The sequence below is a fragment of the Ranitomeya variabilis genome, chromosome 2, assembly GCF_051348905.1.
Source record: "Ranitomeya variabilis isolate aRanVar5 chromosome 2, aRanVar5.hap1, whole genome shotgun sequence".
In the NCBI taxonomy this organism is placed as follows: domain Eukaryota; kingdom Metazoa; phylum Chordata; class Amphibia; order Anura; family Dendrobatidae; genus Ranitomeya; species Ranitomeya variabilis.
This window is the reverse complement of record NC_135233.1, coordinates 925942445-925955358: the sequence shown is the minus strand read 5'-3', so window position 1 is coordinate 925955358 and position 12914 is coordinate 925942445.

The window sequence follows — 12914 nt, the reverse complement described above, 5'->3', positions numbered from 1 at the left end:
AAAAAAATGGGCTGGCTGTAGGCACTTTATAATTGGTTCCAGGGGTACACGGGCAGCAGTGGTCTGGTCAGTGGAGGACTAGTGGAAGGAGGGACCGCAGACAGGCTTCAAAGGCCTAACATAAAAAAATGGGCTGGCTGTAGGCACTTTATAATTGGTTCCAGGGGTACACGGGCAGCAGTGGTCTGGTCAGTGGAGGACTAGTGGAAGGAGGGACCGCAGACAGGCTTCAAAGGCCTAAAATAACAAACAATAGGCTCATGGCAGTTTTACAGCGGTTACATGGATACACAGGCAGCTTGGTGGTGAGTGGAGGAGTATTGCAAGTAGGGGCCGCAGACAGGCTATCAAAGGCCTAAAATAACAAACAATAGGCTCATGGCAGTTTTACAGCGGTTACATGGATACACAGGCAGCTAGGTGGTGAGTGGAGGAGTATTTAAAGTAAGGACCGCAGACAGGCTATCAAAGGCCTAAAATAACAAACAGTAGGCAGTCATGGCAGTTTTACATCGGTTACATGGATACACGGGCAGGCAGCTTGATGGTGAGTGGAGGAGTATTTAAAGTAGGGACCGCAGACAGGCTTCAAAGGCCTAACATAAAAAAATGGGCTGGCTGTAGGCACTTTATAATTGGTTCCAGGGGTACACGGGCAGCAGTGGTCTGGTCAGTGGAGGACTAGTGGAAGGAGGGACCGCAGACAGGCTTCAAAGGCCTAAAATAACAAACAATAGGCTCATGGCAGTTTTACAGCGGTTACATGGATACACAGGCAGCTTGGTGGTGAGTGGAGGAGTATTGCAAGTAGGGGCCGCAGACAGGCTATCAAAGGCCTAAAATAACAAACAATAGGCTCATGGCAGTTTTACAGCGGTTACATGGATACACAGGCAGCTTGGTGGTGAGTGGAGGAGTATTGCAAGTAGGGGCCGCAGACAGGCTATCAAAGGCCTAAAATAACAAACAATAGGCTCATGGCAGTTTTACAGCGGTTACATGGATACACAGGCAGCTTGGTGGTGAGTGGAGGAGTATTGCAAGTAGGGGCCGCAGACAGGCTATCAAAGGCCTAAAATAACAAACAATAGGCTCATGGCAGTTTTACAGCGGTTACATGGATACACAGGCAGCTTGGTGGTGAGTGGAGGAGTAGTGCAAGTAGGGGCCGCAGACAGGCTATCAAAGGCCTAAAATAACAAACAATAGGCTCATGGCAGTTTTACAGCGGTTACATGGATACACAGGCAGCTTGGTGGTGAGTGGAGGAGTAGTGCAAGGAGTGTCTGTCCCAGTACTCCCAAAATATAAATAGATCTTAATGTCTCGCAAAACAACCAAAACAAAAAAAAAGGTGGCATACTTAGTTACAGGGGTGGGCTCATCTACTGAGTTTCTGACATAGTAATTTGGCAGTAACTATTTAATGGTGCCAATATAGGACACAGACACAGACTACTTTAAGTTGCATCATAGATGTCTACAAATTTGTATTGTCAGTGCCAGACATTGAATGATGTCAGCGAATAGACTAAAGATTGGTGGAGCTGTGCGACATAATTTTGCACGTGGTAGAGCACATTTTGAGCTGGGGTAGGGGGGAACTCTCTTGAGGCCGGCGGGACCGCCCCAGGGCCCCTCATGTTACAACGGTGTGTCTGACGTTGGGTGCGCACCACCACCGCCAGAGACACTACATTGTACTATGAGGGACCCAGTAGCAATGCCGTCAACCAAAAGCGAGCACACCCACCTCTTCAGACAAACAGCAGTCTCACGGGTGCTTGCGCCAAGTCGCGATACCACGGCCCCGTGTGGGGAGTTTGGCCATTTAGGGAGGTGTAAACATGTCGTATGCTGTACAATCAGCTGCAGCAAATTAGACATTAGAAAAGTAATTCACAGGCAAGAGCTTTTCATAGGAAAGCTAGGTGTCGGCCGGGCAAGGTGGGGCAAAAGATTTCAAAATCCAGTTGTGGTTCATTTTAATGAATGTTAGATCGTCAACATTTTGGGTAGCCAGACGAGTCCTTTTTTCGGTTAATATTGAACCTGCAGCACTGAATACTCTTTCTGATAGGACACTTGCTGCCGGGCAAGCAAGCTCCTGCAATGCATATTCTGCCAATTCTGGCCAGGTGTCTAATTTGGAGGCCCAGTAATCAAATGGGAATGACGGTTGAGGGAGAACATCGATAAGGGATGAAAAATAGTTAGTAACCATACTGGACAAATGTTGTCTCCTGTCACTTTCAATTGATGCAGCAGTACCTGTCCTGTCTGCGGTCATAGCAAAATCACTCCACAACCTGGTCAGAAAACCCCTCTGTCCAACGCCACTTCTGATGTGTGCACCCCTAACACTCCTAGTCTGCTGCCCCCTGGAGCTCGTGTGAGAACGATCACGTGCGCTGTGTGCTGGGAATGCCTGAAGCAAACGGTCAACAAGAGTTGATTGTTTGGTTGCTAATATTAGTTCCAAGTTCTCATGTGGCATAATATTTTGCAATTTGCCTTTATAGCGTGGATCAAGGAGGCAGGCCAACCAGTAATCGTCATCGTTCATCATTTTCATAATGCGTGTCCCTTTTTAGGATACGTAAGGCATAATCCGCCATGTGGGCCAAAGTTCCAGTTGTCAAATCTCCGGTTGTGATTGGTTGAGGGGCAGTTGCAGGCAAATCTACGTCACTTGTGTCCCTCAAAAAACCAGAACCCGGCCGTGAAACGCAACCAATTTCCTGTGCCCCCGGGAAAGGTTCGGCATTAAAAATATACTCATCCCCATCATCCTCCTCGTCCTCCACCTCCTCTTCGCCCGCTACCTCGTCCTGTACACTGCCCTGACCAGACAATGGCTGACTGTCATCAAGGCTTTCCTCTTCCTCTGGTGCAGACGCCTGCTCCTTTATGTGCGTCAAACTTTGCATCAGCAGACGCATTAGGGGGATGCTCATGCTTATTACGGCGTTGTCTGCACTAACCAGCCATGTGCATTCCTCAAAACACTGAAGGACTTGACACATGTCTTGTATCTTAGACCACTGCACACCTGACAACTCCATGTCTGCCATCCTACTGCCTGCCCGTGTATCCTCCCACAAATAAATAACAGCACGCCTCTGTTCGCACAGTCTCTGAAGCATGTGCAGTGTTGAGTTCCACCTTGTTGCAACGTCTATGATTAGGCGATGCTGGGGAAGGTTCAAAGACCGCTGATAGGTCTGCATACGGCTGGCGTGTACAGGCGAACGTCGGATATGTGAGCAAAGTGCACGCACTTTGAGGAGCAGGTCGGAGAACCCAGGATAAGTTTTCAATAAGCACTGCACCACCAGGTTTAAGGTGTGAGCCAGGCAAGGAATGTGTTTCAGTTGGGAAAGGGAGATGGCAGCCATGAAATTCCTTCCGTTATCACTCACTACCTTGCCTGCCTCAAGATCTACTGTGCCCAGCCACGACTGCGTTTCTTGTTGCAAGAACTCGGACAGAACTTCCGCGGTGTGTCTGTTGTCGCCCAAACACTTCATAGCCAATACAGCCTGCTGACGCTTGGCAGTAGCTGGCCCATAATGGGACAACTGGTGTGCAACAGTGTCATCTGCCGATGGAGTGGTTGGCAGACTGCGTTCTGTGGAAGAGCTGTAGCTTCTGCAGGAGGACGAGGAGGAGGAGGAGGAGGGGGTGCGAACGCCTACAGCCAACTGTTTCCTAGACCGTGGGCTAGGCACAACTGTCCCTAAATTGATGTCGCCTGTGGACCCTGCATCCACCACATTCACCCAGTGTGCCGTGATGGACACATAACGTCCCTGGCCATGCCTACTGGTCCATGCATCTGTAGTCAGGTGCACCTTTGTACTCACAGATTGCCTGAGTGCATGGACGATGCGCTGTTTAACATGCTGGTGCAGGGCTGGGATGGCTTTTCTGGAAAAAAAGTGTCGACTGGGTAGCTCGTATCGTGGTTCAGCGTACTCCATCAGGGCTTTGAAAGCTTCGCTTTCAACTAACCGGTAGGGCATCATCTCTAACGAGATTAGTCTAGCTATGTGGGCGTTAAAACCCTGTGTACGCGGATGCGAGGATAAGTACTTCCTTTTTCTAACCAGAGTCTCATGTAAGGTGAGCTGGACTGGAGAGCTGGAGATCGTGGAACTTTCGGGTGTGCCGGTGTACATGGCAGACTGAGAGACGGTTGGAGACGGTATTGTTTCCACCGGTGCCCTAGATGCAATATTTCCTCCTACAAAACTGGTGATTCCCTGACCCTGACTGCTTTTGGCTGGCAAAGAAACCTGCACAGATACTGCCGGTGGTGCGGAAAATGGTGGCCTTACAGTGACGGAAGGGATGTTGCGTTGCTGACTAGCTTCATTGGCCGAGGGTGCTACAACCTTAAGGGACGTTTGGTAGTTAGTCCAGGCTTGAAAATGCATGGTGGTTAAGTGTCTATGCATGCAACTAGTATTTAGACTTTTCAGATTCTGACCTCTGCTTAAGCTAGTTGAACATTTTTGACAGATGACTTTGCGCTGATCAGTTGGATGTTGTTTAAAAAAATGCCAGACTGCACTCTTCCTAGACTCGGATCCCTTTTCAGGGATTGCAGACTGAGCTTTAACCGGATGGCCACGCTGTCCTCCAACAGGTTTTGGCTTTGACACGCGTTTTGGGCCAGATACGGGCCCGGCAGATGGAACCTGTTGCGATGTTGATGCCTGCTGCGGCCACTCCTCCACCTCCGCTTCTGAACTACTGCCGCCTGCACCCTGTTCCCCCAATGGCTGCCAATCGGGGTCAATAACTGGGTCATCTATTACCTCCTCTTCGAGCTCGTGTGCAACTTCGTCTGTGTCACTGTGTCGGTCGGTGGTATAGCGTTCGTGGCGGGGCAACATAGTCTCATCAGGGTCTGATTGTGGATCTGTACCCTGAGAGGGCAATGTGGTGGTCTGAGTCAAAGGAGCAGCATAGTACTCTGGCTGTGGCTGTGCATCAGTGCACTCCATGTCAGAATCTACTTGTAATGGGCATGGCCTGTTAAATGTTTCACTTTCTAAGCCAGGGACGGTATGTGTAAAGAGCTCCATGGAGTGACCCGTTGTGTCGCCTGCTGCATCCTTCTCTCTTGTTGTAGTTTTTGCTGAGGAGGACAAGGAAGCGACTTGTCCCTGACCGTGAACATCCACAAGCGACGCGCTGCTTTTACATTTACCAGTTTCTGAAGAGGAGGCAAAAGAGCTAGAGGCTGAGTCTGCAATGTAAGCCAAAACTTGCTGTTGCTGCTCCGCCTTTAAAAGCGGTTTTCCTACTCCCAGAAAAGAGAGCGTTCGAGGCCTTGTGTAGCCTGACGACGAAACTGCCTCCACAGCTCCAGACTTAGGTGGAATATTTTTATCCCCACGACCACCTGATGCTCCACTACCACTACCATCATTACCAGCTGACAATGAACGCCCACGACGACCTCTTGCACCAGACTTCCTCATTGTTTTAAAATCTTAACCAAAGTAACTTTATTTGTTGCTGTCAAACAACTTACACGGTGAGCTATAACTTCAGTATGATTTATATATCCCTTAACAGGTTGGTGAGACCACAACGAAAATCAGGCACAATGTTACACACTCTGTTTTCTGTGGCACCAAATCACAGAGATGACACACACGCAGGACTGTCACTCAAGCACTATTGTCAATATTAATCTCCCACCTAATTAATTTTTTTTTTTTCTCAGGGAGACTTTAGAAACCCAAGAATATTTAAAAAAAAAAAAAAAAAAAAACTTTCTATGGCCCACTGAATGAGAGATGGCACGCACAGGAGTGGCACACAAGCCCTGACAGAGGCCAATATTTTTCTCCCACTGACTGATGTAGTGTTTTTGTGTTGAGGTAGAATTTAAAACACAAATGAAGGAAAAAAATTTAAAGGCTTTCTATGGCCCACAATTAGAGAGAGAGGTGGCACACCCAGGAGTCAAGACTGGCACACAAGCTGAAAGGGCAATATTACTCTCCCACTGGTTTTTTTTTTTTATTTTCAGGGAGACTTTAGAAACCAAATAATATTAAAAAAAAACCAAAAAATAAATAGCCTTTCTATGGCCCACTGAATGAGAGAGAAAGGTGGCACACCCAGGAGTCAAGACTGGCGCACAAGCTGAAAGGGCAATATTACTCTCCCACTGTTTTTTTAACTTTTTTTTTTTTTTTTTCAGGGAGACTTTAGAAACCAAATAATATTAAAAAAAAAAACAAAAAATAAATAGCCTTTCTATGGCCCACTGAATGAGAGAGAAAGGTGGCACACCCAGGAGTCAAGACTGGCGCACAAGCTGAAAGGGCAATATTACTCTCCCACTGTTTTTTTTTTTTTATTTTCAGGGAGACTTTAGAAACCAAATAATATTAAAAAAAAAAATAAAAATAAATAGCCTTTCTATGGCCCACTGAATGAGAGAGAAAGGTGGCACACCCAGGAGTCAAGACTGGCGCACAAGCTGAAAGGGCAATATTACTCTCCCACTGTTTTTTTTTTTTTATTTTCAGGGAGACTTTAGAAACCAAATAATATTAAAAAAACAAAAAAAATAAATAGCCTTTCTATGGCCCACTGAATGAGAGAGAAAGGTGGCACACCCAGGAGTCAAGACTGGCGCACAAGCTGAAAGGGCAATATTACTCTCCCACTGTTTTTTTATGTTTTTTTTTTTTTTTCAGGGAGACTTTAGAAACCAAATAATATTAAAAAAACAAAAAAAATAAATAGCCTTTCTATGGCCCACTGAATGAGAGAGAAAGGTGGCACACCCAGGAGTCAAGACTGGCGCACAAGCTGAAAGGGCAATATTACTCTCCCACTGTTTTTTTATGTTTTTTTTTTTTTTCAGGGAGACTTTAGAAACCAAATAATATTAAAAAAACAAAAAAAATAAATAGCCTTTCTATGGCCCACTGAATGAGAGAGAGAGGTGGCACACCCAGGAGTCAAGACTGGCAAACAAGCTGAAAGGGCAATATTACTCTCCCACTGTTCTTTTATGTATTTTTTGTTTTTTAAGGGAGACTTTAGAAACCCAATAATATTTAAAAAAAAAAAATAAATAGGCTTTCTATGGCCCACTGAATGAGAGGGAGAGAGGTGGCACACCCAGGAGTCAAGACTGGCACACAAGCTGAAAGGGCAATATTACTCTCCCACTGTTTTTTTATGTATTTTTTGTTTTTTAAGGGAGACTTTAGAAACCCAATAATATTTTTTTAAAAAAATAAATAGGCTTTCTATGGCCCACTGAATGAGAGAGAGAGGTGGCACACCCAGGAGTCAAGACTGGCACACAAGCTGAAAGGGCAATATTACTCTCCCACTGTTTTTTTATGTATTTTTTGTTTTTTAAGGGAGACTTTAGAAACCCAATAATATTTTTTTTTAAAAATAAATAGGCTTTCTATGGCCCACTGAATGAGAGGGAGAGAGATGGCACACCCAGGAGTCAAGACTGGCACACAAGCTGAAAGGGCAATATTACTCTCCCACTGTTTTTTTAGGTTTTTTTTTTTTTTTCAGGGAGACTTTAGAAACCAAATAATATTAAAAAAAAAAAATAAATAAATAGGCTTTCTATAGCCCACTGAATGAGAGATAGCACACACAGCAGTGGCACACAAGCCCTGACTGAGGCCAATATTTTTCTCCCACTGATTGATGTAGTGTTTTTGTGTTGAGGTAGAATTTAGAACACAAATCACAGAAAAAATAAATAGGCTTTCTATGGCCCACTCAGTGAGAGATGGCACACACAGGGATGGCACTGTAGCAGAAATGCCAATCTTAATCTCCCACAAAAAAAACAAAAAAAAAACAGGGACTGTCCTACAATTACTATCTCCCTGCAGTAATCTAAGCCAGGTATGGCAGGCAGCAATAGGAGTGGACTGATGCACAAATTAAATAAAAAGTGTGGACAAACAAAAAAGATAGCTGTGCAGAAAGGAAGGAACAAGAGGATATGTGCTTTGAAAAAAGCAGTTGGTTTCCACAGTGGCGTACACACAGCAATACAGCTATCACGGAGCCTTCTACGGCAGCCCAATGAGCTACAGCGCTGAGGGGAAAAAAAAAAAAAATAGCTTCCACTGTCCCTGCACACCGAAGGTGGTGTTGGACAGTGGAAATCGCTGCAGCACAAGCGGTTTTGTGGTTAGTGGACCCTGCCTAACGCTCTCCCTGCTTCTGACGAAGCGGCAGCAACCTGTCCCTAAGCTCAGATCAGCAGCAGTAAGATGGCGGTCGGCGGGAACGCCCCTTTATAGCCCCTGTGACGCCGCAGACAGCAAGCCAATCACTGCAATGCCCTTCTCTAAGATGGTGGGGACCAGGATCTATGTCATCACGCTGCCCACACTCTGCGTTCACCTTCATTGGCTGAGAAATGGCGCTTTTTGCGTCATTGAAACGCGACTTTGGCGCGAAAGTCGCGTACCGCATGGCCGACAAGCACAGGGGTCGGATCGGGTTTCATGAGACGCCGACTTAGCCAAAAGTCGGCGACTTTTGAAAATGATCGACCCGTTTCGCTCAACCCTATTTGCGATTGATCTGTTAGAAACAGATGATGATAATACACAATGTTCCAAATTATTATGCAAATTGGATTCAAGTTTCATAAAGATTTAATTGTTTTGTTTTTCAAATAAACTCATGGATGGTATTGTGTCTCAGTGCTCAATGGATCACTGAAATCAATCATACTAAAGGAAAACTACTTAAAAATGATGTTACACATTATTAAGCAGGCCACAGGTTTCAAGCAATATGGGAAATAAAAAAGGATCTCTCTGCTGCTGAAAAGTGTTAAATAGTGCAATGCCTTGGACAAGGTATGAAAACATTAGATATTTCACGAAAACTTAAGCGTGATCATCATACTGTGAAGAGATTTGTGACTGAAACAGAGCACAGACAGAGTTCATGCAGATAAAGGCATAATGAGGAAGGTTTCTGTCAGACAAATTCATTGGATTAAGAGAGCAGCTGCCAAAATACCATTACAAGCAGCAAACATTTATTTGGAGCTGCTGGTGCCTCTGGAGTCCCTCGTATCTCAAGGTGTAGGATCTTTCAAAGGCTTGATGTGGTGCATAAACGTAATATTTGGCCACCTCTAAACAGTGTTAACAAGCAGAAACGGTTGCAGTGGATCCAGACATACATGAAGACTAATTTTCAAACAGTCTTGTTTACTGATGAGTGTCAAGCAACCCTGGAAGGTCCAGATGGATGGAGTAGTGGATGGTTGGTGGATGGCCACCATGTCCCAACAAGGCTGCGACGTCAGCAAGGAGGTGGAGGAGTCATGTTTTGGGCCGGAATCATGGGGAAACAGCTTGTAGGGCCCTTTAAGGTTCCTGAAGGTGTGAAAATGACCTCTGCAAAGTAAATAGAGTTTCTGACTGACAAGTTTCTTAGATGGTATAAAAAGCAGAAACGTGCTTTCAGGAGAAAAAATCATCTTCATGCATGACAATACACCATCTCATGCTGCAAAGAATACCTCTGAGTCATTGGCTGCTATGGGCAAAAAAGGAGCAAAAAAATCATGGTGTGGCCACCATCTTCCCCTGACCTCAACCCTATAGAGAACATTTGGAGTACCATCAAGCAAAAGATCTATGAGGGTGGGAGGCAGTTCACATCAAAACAGCAGCTCTGAGAGGCTATTCTGACTTCATGCTAAGAAATTCATGCAGAAACTCTCCAAAAACTCACAAGTTCAATGGATGCAAGAATTGTGATGGTGATATCAAAGAAGGGGTCCTATGTTAACATGTAACTTGGCCTGTTAGGATGTTTTGGAGTTAAATGGCTTTAACCTTTAATTTATGCACAGGAATCTGGATGTACAAAGGGGCACCTGGGTTGGGACCACAGAGTCAGCTGCTGGTTGGTGGTGTAGGCTGGAAGATAGATGATGCCCAGCCAGGTCAGAACTAAATCAATGCAGGGACAAAATTGTAAGTCAAAATAGTGGTCAAAATCAGGAATGCCAACTGGGAATAAAGTAAAATACACAGAAGCTAGTCAAGTTTTAACTGGAAGTAGACAGCATTATTTCAGGAGGTTAAATAGATTTCAGGCCCGCCCAGTCCACGCAGTAGGGAGGAAGTACTATCAAAATGTAACTCTTGAGTTACTGTCCCATTCCAAAATTAGAATTATTGCCTGTGATGACAGTTGGATGAAAAAAACAGAGATAGGAAGAGCAGGACCCCATGTCACACTTGATATATATTTAAAAGTCTTCAGCATGCCCTGAATAAAAAACTGATATTTTTGAGCTGCAAGTGAAAGGGGCTGTTCAGTAGTAGAAAGTTGTGGCTGCTTTCTGCCAAAAACATTGTCCATAGTTTGCATATATTTTGGATCTGCTCCATTCAATTTAATGTATTTGAACTGCAAAACTAAAAGTAGACCATGAAAGAAATCAGCTGTCAATTTAGTCCAATAAAACCTTTCTATGATATTACTTTACAACTAAAAATAAATATTTCACTTTTAGACGTGTCCCTATATTCCGGTTTCATCATAAAGTAGTCAGAAGCAATTTTACTCAGCAAAGACACACTTGTCAAAAGTTCTAATTTTGTTGGGACAGTGTCCACATGCTTTGTTTGATTGTTTATGACCAGTATTTTTTCAGGGAGGGGGCTCAAACACAGTTCTTGCTCAGGGGCCTTTTGTGCTCTGTGTTTGTCCTTGGTACATAGATTTACCATGCTGATGTAGTCAGTACACCAGACTGTGCTTGTGCCTTGCAGACAGCACGCTTTCTTTTTGCGTCAAAGATTTTCTATCTTCAGCTGCACATGCTCCTGAGGTGATCCTGCTCTACCAACCTGGAAGTTCCAGGGCAAGCTGTTCCCATTGATTGCTGTTGACTTCCAGGTTTTTGAGAGATTCCTTAATTAAGGCAGTCTTTAGAGTGCTTCTTCTGCCCCCCAACTGCTCGCTTTCTTTGGCGCAGTTGTCCGTACAGCAATTGTTTCAGTAGTCGGCTGTCAGTCATTCTGACCACGTCCAGCCCACCTGGCTTGGACTTTCAGCAGGAGAGTGTTAATGCTGCAGAGCCCAGTTTGTTCCAGAATTACCATTTTCAGGACATTGTCTTGCCACCTGATGTGGAGGAGTCTGCAGAGGCAACTCATGTGAAAATTATTAAGCTGTTTAGCATGCCGGCTGTAGACTGTCCAGGTCTTGCTAGCATAGAGAAGTGTGGTGAGGACCACTGTACAGTATACCTTCAGCTTGGTGGTAAGGCTGAGACCCCTTCATTCCCAGCCGTTCTTACGCAGTCTCCCGAAGGTGGCACTGGCTTTGACAATTCTGTTATTAACCTCAGTGTCTATGGTTAATTCACGGAAAAATGTGCTGCCTAAGTAGGTGAAGTTATCAGCTGCTTTGAGGTTTTGCTCCTTCACTGTGATATGTGGTTCCTTGTATAATTTCTCTGGAACCGGTTGATACATGACTTCAGCTTTTCTAATGTTGATCTCGAGAACAAAATTGTCGCACGCTTGAGAAAAACAGTCCATTTCATGCTGCATCTGCTGTTCCATGCTAGCGTTAATTGCACAGTCATCAGCAAATAATTCATGGTTAACAGTCTCATGCACTTTCGCAACCACCTTCAGGCATTTTAGGTTGAATAGCTTGCCATCAGTCCTTCACCTAACCTGTTGTTACAGGCATCACTTAACTTTGCAGAGAATAGCATACTGAATGGTGTTGGAGCAAGCACATAGCCTTGTTTTAGGCCGCTTGTTACTGGGAAAGCCTCAGATTAGTCTCCATTGTTCAGAACCTTCACCATCATGCTATCATGGAACTGCTGGACGATTGAAATGAACTTGCTCGGGCAGCCAAATTTTGCCATGATCTTCCACAGGCCATCTCTACTCACTGTGTCGAAAGCCTTGGTCAAATTAACAAAAGTCACATAAAGGTCAATGTGTTGCTCCTGGCACTTTTCCTGAAGTTGACGTGCTGCAAAGACAATATCTATTGTTCCACGTTTAGCACAGAACCACACTGGCTTTCGGGTAATAGGCCTTGCTCAAGGTGATGTAAAAGGCAGTTGAGCAAGAGACATGCCAATATCTTTCCTGCAGTGGACAGAAGGGAGATGCCTCAATGGTTGTCACAAGATTGGCGATTACCTTTCCTCTTGTATATGTGAATTATGCTGTCATCTTTCAGCTGTTGCGGAACCTGTTCCTTTTTCCACATATACTGTAATAGTTTGGTCACCATTTGCATCAGAGCAAGGCCGCCAGCTTTATATTCCTCAGCAGGTATAGCATAATTTCTGGGTGCTTTCCTGGCTTCATCTCCACTTGGAAGAACATCAAGGACTTTCTTGATTTCTACCTGGGGCAGGCGAGCAATAGCCTTGTCATTGATATTGGCAGGGCGATTAAGAATATTATTAAAGTGCTCAGCCCACCATTCCAGAATTTGTTTCTTTTTTGTCAGCAGCTTAGTTCCATCTGCATTAAGCAGAGATGAAGAGCTTGGTGACTGGGGTCCATATACAGCTTTGAGCGCATCGTAGAAGCGTTTCTGGTCATGGGTATCTGCATAGTCCTGAATTTCATCAGCCTTCTTGCTAAACCAGTTATTCTGCATATTCCATAGCTTGATTTGTACCTTTCTTTTTTTAGTTGATAAAGGCATCTTTCTTAGCTAACGACTGGGGTCATTTTGATACACCTTGTACCGCTGATGTTTCTCTTCTAGGAGTGTCTTTATTTCCTCGTCATTTTCATCGAACCAATCTTGATTTTTTCTGGCTACTGATCCGAGATGCTCCAGAGCAGTATTATAAACAGCATCTCTCAGAATCGTCCACT